The sequence below is a fragment of the Curcuma longa genome, chromosome 4 (genome assembly GCF_044706935.1).
Source record: "Curcuma longa cultivar G26 ecotype Majalengka, Jawa Barat chromosome 4, ITB_CL_G26_1.1, whole genome shotgun sequence".
Classification (NCBI taxonomy): domain Eukaryota; kingdom Viridiplantae; phylum Streptophyta; class Magnoliopsida; order Zingiberales; family Zingiberaceae; genus Curcuma; species Curcuma longa.
In genome coordinates, this window is record NC_133864.1 from 727401 (window position 1) to 739643 (window position 12243).

The 12243-nt window shown below is 40.5% G+C and overlaps 1 long non-coding RNA gene across 1 annotated transcript in view; it reads right to left on the minus strand.

Annotated features, from left to right (window-relative positions):
- LOC141825924 (uncharacterized) overlaps nt 1-9558 on the minus strand; it is a 96898-nt gene extending 87340 nt beyond the window's left edge. Inside the window, exons 1-3 of the long non-coding RNA XR_012601583.1 lie at nt 9205-9558; nt 8993-9105; nt 5170-5251 (exon numbers count right to left, since the gene is read on the minus strand). This is a non-coding gene — a long non-coding RNA (uncharacterized LOC141825924). The remainder of the gene's footprint in view (nt 1-5169; nt 5252-8992; nt 9106-9204) is intronic.
- Between the last annotated feature and the right edge of the window lie 2685 nt (nt 9559-12243).

Here is a 12243-nt window from a genome sequence, read left to right on the forward strand (position 1 = left end):
CATAACCACTATCACATGCATACCAACCAACAAAAGTAAGTTCACGTAGCAGAAATAGCGTAAATCCGATAAAACGAATAACCACAAATGCAAAACCAACATACTACAGTCCATGTCCATGAAATACAAAATCTATACTCAAACTCAACCACAACCACTACATAAACCTCCTGAAGTGAGATGGAAGCAGTCGACCGAGTCTCCAAGCTTCATGTAAACCTATCTACTATCTGGGGAGAAAACAATGCAACCCTAGAGATTTGGGTAGTGAGCATTAGATACTCAGTGGGTACAGGAATAAAGTGCATGTAAGGATAAACAACAGGAATAATAAAAGAATACGAGCTAAAGTAATATGTACAGAAAAAAGGAATAACATGTAGATGATATCAGGTATCAACAAGATATCATGTATCCAAGTATAGAATATGGTATAATAACTGATTCTACTAAGGAAAAGTCATGCAGTGCAACAGGTATCATAATCATAGCATGTAGTCATGTATGTAATGGCACGCAATGCAACAATCATAACAACCAAGTGTAACAGCCACAATCATATGAATAAAGTAAACTATGTAATAGTCATACCAACAATGCATGTAATATGCATCAATCAACGCAATCAAAATATCCGTCACTGTCCGCACTCTACATTCCCCAATCACCGCATGGATGTAACAAGGTATACAGTTCCAACATGATACTACAGGAACAAAGCCAATATGATAATCATGTATGTCATGTCATACAAATGCAGCAGTCATATAACAACAAGTACATAATCATATAATAAGTGCATAATCATATAATAGATGCATCAATTATAACTGCACTAAACAATAACAATTGCATGCATGGTCACTGTCTGCACTCGCCACCCTCCAGTCACTCAACTCGTGCAGTGAATTGGGGCGCAAAACAGGACAACTGCACACACTCCAGCAACAGACCACTATCCGTGAGTGGGGAGGGGCTTATTTGATCTTATTTGATCTATCCATGGTTAGATTAATCTTCACTATGGTATCATGGACATATATTGACCTCTGTTGATTCTGTTGAACATGCTAATTAACTTTAGCTATTACATGTTGGGATGATCATCATATATCCATAATAGTTGTAGGTGTTGTTGTTAGATCTTACCTGCACCGTGTTGTGGTGCCACATAGGTAAGAGGTTGCACTACAGTTGGGTGCGACCAAGACTGGCTACATTGCCCTCCTGCCACACTGCCCCTCCCCACTTATCTTTAGTGGTCAGTTGTCGGAGTTGTACAGTATGTCCTGTTTGGCCCCTCAGTTCACTGAGTTCTGGGAGGGTGACTGGGGAATATAGAGTGCGGATAATGACGGATATTTTGATTGCGTTGATTGATGCATATTACATGCATTGTTGGTATGACTATTACATAGTTTACTTTATTCATATGATTGTGGCTGTTGCACTTGGTTGCTATGATTGTTGCACTGCGTGCCATTACATACATGACTACATGCTATGATATTATGATACCTGTTGCACTGCATGACTTTTCCTTAGTAGAATCAGTTATTATACCATGTTCTATACTTGGATACATGATACCTTGTTGATACCTGATACCATGTATATGTTATTCCTTTCTTCTGTACATGTTACTTTAGCTCGTACTCTTTTATTATTCCTGTTGTTTATCCTTACATGCACTTTATTCCTGTACCCACTGAGTATCTAATGCTCACTACCCAGACCCTGGGGTTGCATTGTTTTCTCCCCAGGTAGCAGATAGGTTTACTTGGAGCTTGGAGACTCGATTGGCTGCTTCCATCTCACTTCAGGAGGTTTATGTAGTGGTTGTGGTTGGGTTTGAGTATAGATTTTGTATTTCATGGACATGGACTGTAGTATGTTGGTTTTGCATTTGTGGTTATTCGTTTTATCGGATTTACGCTATTTCTGCTACGTAAACTTACTTTTGTTGGTTGGTATGCATGTGATAGTGGTTATGTGGCCGTGTAGGCCTTATAATTGCATTTGTTGTGTGTGTTGTGATTTTGTTGGACGTGTAGTCCTTATTCCAGCTGTATGTGGATGTGTATATTTGCATGTATTTTAGAAAAGTCATTGTTACAGGGGAGATGCTGCCGAAATTTTTCGGACGGCTTCCCGGGACGTGACAATTTAGTGGTATCAGAGCGTAGGTTCATTTCTTCGGATTTTCCGTTGCATTTGAGTCGATTTTTCGGAGTCCGTCGGATTTATCGTTGTCGGTATTGTTTCCGAGAGTTATCATTGCATTTGTAGGTTTATTTGATATCAATTGTTTGGTATCAAAATATACTAGGCTAAGCATTTAGTTTTAGGGTTTTAGTTTAGTTTCGAGTTTGTCGTCGTGTCGGGTGTGTCTAATTTGGTTACCTGACCCAAGTTGTGAGATGGACAAACAGCGGCACGAACTCTCCAAGCAAGTTGTAAGTAAAGTTTCTAGCACAGTTATTTCTTGTTCTAGAAATTTATAGTAGTTGTATATTACCAGGTGTTATTATGGCCCCTGAAAATCGTGGACGTGGTCGGCTACGGAGACGACCCTAGTTACCCCAGATCGGAGAGTTCCGAGGAGGATATGGTTCGTCAGGAGCCCGTATTTCAGTTGGGCAGATCCTCGAGCTCCGGAGGTACCTTTACCAGATCCGGTACCGGTGGCAGCTAGTAGGACTGGAGATAGGAGCCGGATTCTAGCATTGGCTAAGTCAGTAAAGGACCGGATGACTCTATTCCATGGGGGATCTGACCCATGGCTCGCACGTTCGTGGTTGGAGAACGTGACTGATGTTTTCACGTATATCACCTGCACCGAGGCAGAGCAGGTGAGTTGGTTGTATTCCACCTCCGTGATCAGGCTGTCACGTGGTGGAAGACTCAGAGGATAGTACTCGGAGATCAGAGTTTATTGTGGTCATCGTTCAGAGAGGCTTTTGAGAGGGAGTACTTTTCAGAGACATTTTGTATGGCTCAACGTCAGGAGTTTCTGAAGCTTAAGCAGGGTGATCGTTCAGTTACGGAGTATCATACAGAGTTCTCGAAGCTTTCAGAGTTTTGCCCTCAGATGGTAGCATAGGACCGTGATCGGATGCAGCAGTTTATTCAGGGACTGGCAGTCTATATTCGTCTGAAGATGTCCAGTTGCACCGTCACCACTTACAGAGAGGCACTGGACCGAGCTCTGGTTATTGAGTCGACCCAGAGGCAGGTGACTCAGGAGAGAGAGGCAGAGAAGGCAAAGGGGCAGAGTTCGCGGAGTTCTGGTCAGAAGAGGCCAGCTCAGAGTGCTAGTACACGGGATTTTTCCTGCCGACAGAAAGGCAAGCGACCTTCGGGACCTTTGAGTGGTGGCCAGAGGAAGGATATTGCAGAGAGGAAATGTTTCCGTTGTGGATCAGATAATCATCGAGTTTCTGATTGTCCGTCCGATCAGGCTGTTTGCTATTATTGCAAACAACCTGGTCACTTGATTGGTGACTGCCCCCGGAGAGCTCAGCTGGAGCGCACGGGTACTTCTGCTTCCGGAGGACGATCCACTCAGCCGGGACATCGGAGGGTACCGACGAGATACAGAGCACCCCAGCAGTCGAGAGCTTTACCTTCCTCCGGACAGTTATACCAGATTCAAGGGAGAGACTATATCAGTATACCATCCAGCCAGATTCTCAGCAGCGACCACCAGCAGCACAGATAGTGTTATGCAACAGTTCCGATGCAGCAGCGACCACCAGCAGTACATTCGTATGGTGCATTGATATATTTGCTGATCGGTCATACAGGGTATGATTTCCGTTTACGATATATTTGCTGATACATTGATAGATACTGGTAGTTCGCATTCTTTTATATCTCGACTATTTCTGAGGAACATTGGAAGAATACCTATGATAAAATCGTGTAATCTAGCAGTTTCTTTATCTTCGGGTGAAGTGCTGACAACAAACCAGGAGCTTAGGGGATGTCCGTTGGATTTCAACGGTCATACTCTTACCGTTGACCTTCAAGTACTGGATATAATGGATTTCGACATCATTCTGGGCATGGATTGGTTAGCCACCTATTATGCTACTGTTGACTGTCGAGCCAGAGTGGTTACCTTTCGACCTCCGGATCAACCCGTTTGGGAATTCGCGGGTACTTAGAGTGATACTGTATCCATTATTTCTGTCATACAAGCGCAGAAGATGTTAGACGGTGGATGTCGTGGATATCTGTTATTTCTGAAGCAAGCAGAGGAACTCGGGGTTTCTAGTCCTTCTAATGTTCGCATCGTCCGCGACTATCAGGATGTTTTTCCGGACAAGCTTCCTGCCTTGCCACCTCAAAGGCAAGTTCAGTTTACGATTGAGGTGATTCCGAGCACTGCACCAGTGTCTAAGGCTCCGTATCGGATGGCTCTGAAGGAGTTGGAGGAACTGAAGATCCAGCTACAGGAGTTATTGGACCGGGATTTTATTCGTCCCAGCGTATCGCCGTGGGGAGCTCCAGTATTATTTGTGAAGAAAAAGGACAGATCCATGAGGTTATGCATCGACTACTGCCAGCTAAATGCGATAACAGTGAAAAATAAATATCCGTTGTCTCGTATTGACGACTTGTTTGATCAGTTGAAGGGTTCATGTGTATACTCTAAAATTGATCTGCGATCTGGTTATCATCAGCTCAGAGTACGAGATGAGGATGTTCAGAAGATAGCCTTCCGCACTCGGTACGGACATTACGAGTTCTTGGTGATGCCGTTCGGTCTCACCAATGCTCCGGCCGTATTTATGGACTTGATGAACCGGGTTTTCTTGAAGTATCTGGACCGGTTCGTGATTGTCTTCATCGATGATATTCTGATATATTCTCGATCGGAGGCAGAACATGAGCAGCATCTCTGTATCATATTGGAGACATTACGCAGAGAGCAGCTGTATGCTAAGTACAGCAAATGCGCATTCTGGTTACCTTATGTGGGATTTCTCGGATACGTTGTATCAAACATGGCATCAGTAAATCATCATAAAGTCAACGACAGGTATCAAGCAGTGATCATCAAGGGTATCAACTAGATACTATCTAAAAGCATGGATATCAACAGAATAGCAAGAAAACATGCACAGAAGATTAACCTGTATTGACCAAGTACAGGGTACCCACCTGGTGTAACACACGTCTGACAACGCTAGAACCCCCAGAAATAAGAAACTCCGTGAACAATAGAACCAATCAAATCAAGGTCCTGCAATAGGATAAACAATATCCTTAATTACAACTATTAAACTAATAAAATCATACTAAAATTATACTTAGCTTTTAAACAAATTTAATCCTAAGTGGAAACCTAATCAAACCAATCGTAGGTATTTAATAAAAAACAATCAACCATATCAAGGTTCCTAATCGAAACTTTTACAAGGTCAGATCCACTTATTACTCATAAACCACCCCAAATCGTAGGGAGAGGAAAACAAACCAAAGACCTAAGGAAAATTAAAGGGATCCAACCAATTTCAACTCAAGAAGCCGAAGCAAGAAGAATTTAACTTAATCTCTTACCTTCTTCTTCCTCAACCTTCGGTTCGCCGCCGCCACAAGTCGCCCACGCCCACACCTCCTCCGGTGCCAAGTCAAGCCTCCAACCGCCTCCACCTCAAGTCGCCGACGTCCTTCCTTGATTCTTCAACTCCGACGGAAGCTTTCACGCGTCGACGCAGAAGAGACCAGCAGCGACGCGCGATGGAGAAGAGCAGCGAAGGATCGCGATTTAAGAGAAACCGTCAGCTACTATAGCTTCATTATAGGATGGTTTTGGTTAACGGGTTGGGTTGGAAGATCCAATAACCCCTTAACCTTTAATACTTTAACCCTATAACCCCAATCCAATATCCCTTAATGTATCGGTATTTTACATTCTCCCCCACTAACAAAATTTGGTCCCCAAATTTACTATATCCATACTACGATACAGAAATACTGCAATAATTAAAACATATCTCACGTAAACAGATGAGGGTATCGAGCTCGGATAGTATCCTCAAGCTCCCAAGTAGCCTAATTCAGTTATCCCTTAATGTATCGTTTTTTGTGTTGCATTAAATGCTACTATAATATATTCGTCTATAGAATTAATGATATCATGCCAATCAACATGATTAAGTGACTACTATGTCTATGCCCAATAGGCCTTTAGCCAAAGTTATATGAGAGACTAAGCTTGTAAGCCCTTAGGTGTTGTGATTTCACTATGAACTCTATGTTTAGCTTGTCAACATAATCAAGAGCACTATACTGGCAACACATTTGGTCATAGGCAAATGAATGGTTAGTGTTGGATGCAACACTTTTGGGGTATTGGTACGACACTCATCCTTGAGCAGGTGCAACACACTTCTTTGTATGTCAGAGTGTAATGACAATTCACGGGTCATACACTTTGATCTACTTCACGAGAAGATAACTGACATGCTAGCACAATTTTGCTTAATTTTTTGTATTTGTGTGTGTGATCCTATTACATTTGTGCAATTGTGCACTTAGTTATAACCATTGTATAATGCATTGGTTCAGTGATGCATTGCTATAATTATGTATTGTTGTGTTGAGCCGCTGAGTTGGGATTAGCCTGTGGGCTCAAAAAATGGTTGAGTCTGAGAAAAGTTGAACAGAGAATTTCTACAATAGACAACAAACAAAAGTAAAAAAGAATAAATAGAGGAGGATGTTGTGAAGAAAATGAGAGAGATTTAATGGTAATGCTACTCAAGACTAGTAATAATTAAGGAAGACTAAGAGGTATTATTACTAATAATTATGAGATATTGGGAAAGATTATCAAATTCTATAAACATGAGTCTTTAAGCTTGATATGAGGGTTTGTAACTGAAGCAAGTTGTAGTAATTTAAAGAGTTGTTAACTAGGTGACACATGTATGCTGTGGAGATCGTGTGAAAGGAATCAATCATAATACTTTAAATTTAGTCAATGGGAACAGACACACATCCTTTAATAGAAAGGCTGACAATATTGCCCATCGTGCTTTGGACCAAGACATAATCGCCATGAATGGTTCTTTAAATGCTCACACTTCAGTGCAATGAACTCACCGCTCCACCACAATACACTGCCTAGTTCCAACCCAACCTTAGATCCTATGTGGTTCCATTTTAACCCACATCGAACGAGTCGCTTCTTACTTGACTAAGTCTAACTCACTAAGTGAGTTCCTAGTAGTTCAACTGAATTAGGCCCTACTCATTACTTAATTTGACCAAGTTCTTCCACTCTCATTTTCTCTAGCCAACTTACCCAATCGAGAACTGGGCTAGATCTAGAGAATAACATGATTTTGTATCTATTACAATGTTAACCATAATAAAACCAAATAAGGTAACTGTATAGGGTGCATATGCCATATGAGATCATTTGCTGTATTTATGATCCCTTCCAAATCTGCCTAGTCAGCTATATCTGCTGCCCGAGCAGCCACTTCCAAACCCATAGCTGCAAACCAAGTTATCCTACTAAGAACAGTACCATCAGATACATGGATGTTACCACTAACCTGTGGTACTATTACTTAATATCTCCACCTTAATCTCATCAACAAGACCCTGCATTCTTATATCACTTTGGCTGAAACAAAGGGATACATCTGTGGTACTTAAGTAGAAAATCTACTTTGCAACTTCTGAATATATGCTCCCCTAGTTTTTTCATTTATTTCCTTGCATCTCTCCTTGCATATGCTAAAAATCATAATCATCACATATGCCAAGTTGGTAACTATTGCAGCATAGGGAACTGTTTCTAATTCTTCTTGAAACCTTTTTATTATGTGATTGCTCATTACAACTTTGTTTTTCTACACCAATACCATCCCAAGCAATTTTATTCTTAGATTTGTATTCCTGCTCGAAGTCCATAACTGAAAATTCATTTGATAATCATTTCTTAAACTTCTTTGCTTCTTGGGTATCACTTTTTGCAATCAACATGTTTTTCCCCACCAAATTATATTCATTGTGCACAACAATTATTTTTAATTTGATTTTTTACTCAGATTCTATATAACACTTCTATTGTCAATTGTGGAAATTCCAATTTCACTGCAATTAGTATCTTCTATTTGAACAACAATGACCAACTTAGCATCTAGCCAATCTACATTTGCTTGTGAATCCATCAACTTCTTTTACCACTATGATAGGTTTTGTTTCAAACCGATTAAATTCTTATTCAACTCCATACTAGGTCTTCAGCAGTATTGAGTCTTTTCGGTTGCACCATGTCACTGTATCTGAATCATAAAGAGAAATGCAATTTTAACATCCAACTACTCTACTTATGTGCAACCATAATACTCCACACTAATCTACTAGTAGTTAGGTTAATGACTTTAGTAAATATTTTATCAAACACAATACAATGTATTATTTTTATTATTTTTTTATTTGAAGCCTTTGAAACTTAGTCTTCTCTTGCATCTATTTTTGTCATCATGTTCATGCAAATTTACCTCTGTAATACATACATATATATATAGAAGTTAATTCATTGTCCATATTTTGTTCTTCTCCGAAGATTCCATTCTTCCATTTTGACAAAGTCTCACTTCAGTCTACATTGCCTTAAATAAATTAGTTTTTTCATCATCTCCAATAGGTGATAGAAGGAAGGAGACTATCATTGTGGACAAATATTAAAATAATTTAAATAATCAGAATATTATTCAATAAGAATAATAACACGAAAATCTAAGTATTATTTACAACTCTAAATCGAATAATCATTTTTGGTCCCTCTACCTCGTAATATTCCTTCGTTCAATAAAACAGCGTAGGTGTTTCGTTAATATGAACTGCTTGCACCAATTGGGCCTATACGACAAATCATAATTTATCCCAATCAATTATCTATAATTAAGTAATTATAGACCATGTATTTGCCCATTCTAATAGAAATCGGTTAACAAAAGTATACCTTCTACGAGATAGGATTGCTATTAGTGGCACTGAAAGGGCAACGATGATTCCCTGTTGTTGTTGACCGATTGAAACAGGCAACAACTAGGGCTTAGCTGGTGGTTCGGCGAGCTTTGATGGTGAGATCGAGAAGCAAGGACAAGTCAGAAAGAGAATCAGGGCTTACGGCTGGAACAGGGCAATCATTAGAAAAGAGGAACAGGGAAATACCAAGGGAGAGGAGACGCGGCTGAAGACGGTGTCGTCGTGGGTCAGCAGGCGACGATCGCGGCGCGGCAACGACGATCGCGGGTGCAGAAGGGCGGCGATCGTGTGGGGAGAAGGCGGCGTCGGCAGTGACGTTGCGACAGCAGCGTCGCTGTAGCGGCGGATCGGCAAGCGGGATCGCGGGGAAAAACAACGTCGCGACGGGAAACGGCGTCGCGTTAGGGCAGAAAGGCGTTGCGGCTGTGGGAGGAGGCGGCGATCGCGAGGGAAGAAGGCAGCGTTGTGGGCTAGGGTTTTCACAACCCTTAAATCGCGTCCCTCGCGATTTCCTCTCAAGGAAGGCGGAGATCGGCGCGTTGTGCGCTCGCGTGTTTTTTTTTTAACCCATTCTTAACATTATCAAATTCCTAATTGTGAAAGAAATATTTCAAAGTGGACGGTTGTCTATAAATATATTGAAATGAACTCCATGATTTCGAATCCGCTTACTAAAAAATGCCACTCAAGGAAGGGTGTCTTATCCTTAGATTGTGTAGTTTCTATAGGAGTTTGCAATTTTAAATACGTAAAATTTTATAATAAAGACAAACTTTAGTTACTTTGGTTTATTACGTGTTTTTGAGGTTAAACTCTACAAAAATAAAGTTTTTTTGGTTAATTTACACACTTCGGTTCTAATTTATGTTTGGGCAAAAATCAAAAAGGACATTCATCATTTGTAAAATAGTCAGATGGGCATCTTTTTTTCAATTAAAGTTAAATGGGCGCCCCATTTAATACGAACTATTTGAAATACCATTACTTTATGTCTGGTTCAAAATTTTGGTGTTTCTAAACTTGATTTAAGTTTTGAATTAGTTTTAAGGGTTTGAACCATAACCGAATGCTACATGTTATAGCGACTATCTACTAATTTTTACATGTAGTAGCTACGTACTAGTTTCTATATGGTCGATCATGATCAAATAATATTCATTTGAAATGTAGTGGGTGTCATAGAGTCCCCTTCATTTATTTTGCTAGTTGAAATATTATTTTAACCAATAAATAAAATCAACATAAGTTAATAACATTGTTATAAAAGCTAACAACCAGCTACTACACATTGTAACAACTACCTGCTACTTTCTACATAACCAATCACAATTAGATTATGTTCATTTGAAATGTAATGGGTGTCATGGAGTTCCCTTCATTTATTTTCCTCATTGAAATATCATTTTAATTAGATTATCACTCTTCAATAAGCAAAATCAAAATTATATAATGGTCTTGTTATAGAAACTAACAACCAATTACTATACTTTATACTAACTACCTGTAAGCTTCTACACAGTCGATCGTAATTAAAATATGTCACTCCCTAGTGGTATTATTCTCGCACACCGAGAGGTACCCAATCGGTGATAATAAATAAAAGAAACCTAAATAACTATCTAAACAGAATAACTAAAAAATTCATCAACTATATATATGTATATATATATATATATATACAGATTTGTTCTGCTGGGCGTCGTCTGCTGGGCGTCACGTGGGCGACATCTGACATGGAAGCCACGTGGCTTCGTCGCGAGCGCGTGGCCAGGAAGAAAAACGCCGCGATTCCTCTCTGCCTCCATTCCTCTCCTCCGTTCTCTTCGCCGAAAACCCTAACCCTCCTCCGCCTTTCTCTTCGCTGCCGCGGTCCTCCATTCCTCTCCTCCGTTTCTCTTCGCCGCCTCAAACCCTAACGCTCCTCCGTGTTTCTCTTTGTCGCCGCAGACAGAGCGAGCCCTAACCCCCGATTCTTTCTCCCCTCGCGACCTCTCATGGCCAGGAAAAGCAGACCTCTCTTCTCCCCCTGCTCTCTTCTCCCCTCACGACCTCTCTTCTCCCCTCGCTTGCGATTCCCGGCTCGCTGGGGTGCTTCCCACCGCGGCTCGCCTCAAGACCCTGCTCGCCTCAATCTCTTCTCACACGTGAAGACACTGCTCGCCGCCGCGCAGGGCCCTTGCTCTCTTCTCCCCTATCGCGCCGCCTGCACTGCTCGCTGCCGCGTAGGGCCCTTGCTCTCTTCTCCTCTGTCGTGCCGCCTGCACTGCTCGCCGCAGGATCTGTTGGGCGCCTTCTGCTCGCCGCCGCCAACCTCTGCTCGCCGCCTACTCCCTCTGTACTAGGGTATAATTTAGGGTTTAAATTGCATTTAATTTGGAATTATTTCACAGCATTTATTTTAAACTGGTATGGTTTAGGATTGGATTTATTCCCATGTTAATAGTGAGCATTATATAAGTCTTATATTTGTTTTTATTCTGATCAATTGTGTTGATTTTGTGCGACCTTGATAAGCTTGTAGCAAGAGTAGGATTGGATTTTATTTGCAAGAGCAATTAATATTCACCCTATATAGCTCATCTGTTCATCCATCACAATGGTCCTAACAATCTTTACCTTTAAGCTCTAGGTTAGGACTCCATTTAGTTTAAACTGGTATGGTTTAGGGTTTAAACTCTATTTAGGTCATAGCATTTAATTTGGAATTTTTTCCTGTTCCTTTGTATCCATATCTATGAATGTACACCAAAGTCACACAATTGAGTCGCATGTGGATGTTCCCGTCTACCGAATAATTATTTTTTCGTCAAGTAGTTCCTGTCACACCATTTAGTTCATAACATTTAACAAGTAGTTTTTATCCTATAATATCAACAACCATTGTTATGGTTAGTTTAATATAGTTTGTTATGATTAGTTTAATACAGATTTTTTAATACAGATTTTCACATCTTGTTAAATTGACATTTCCCAATAATGGAAGAAATTGGCAATGATGATCAGTTATATACTCCCCAAGTTACAGATGATCGAAAACCAAAAATTGGGATGAAATTCATATCAATAGAGGAGGCATTTTCGTGCTATAACCAATATGCACGAGAAGCCGAATTTAGTGCAAGGATAAGTCATAGCAGGAAAAATAAGATAACAAATGAAGTTGTTTGGAAAACATTTGTATGTTTTAAAGAAGGACATACTGATGATCAACGAAGAAAACAAACA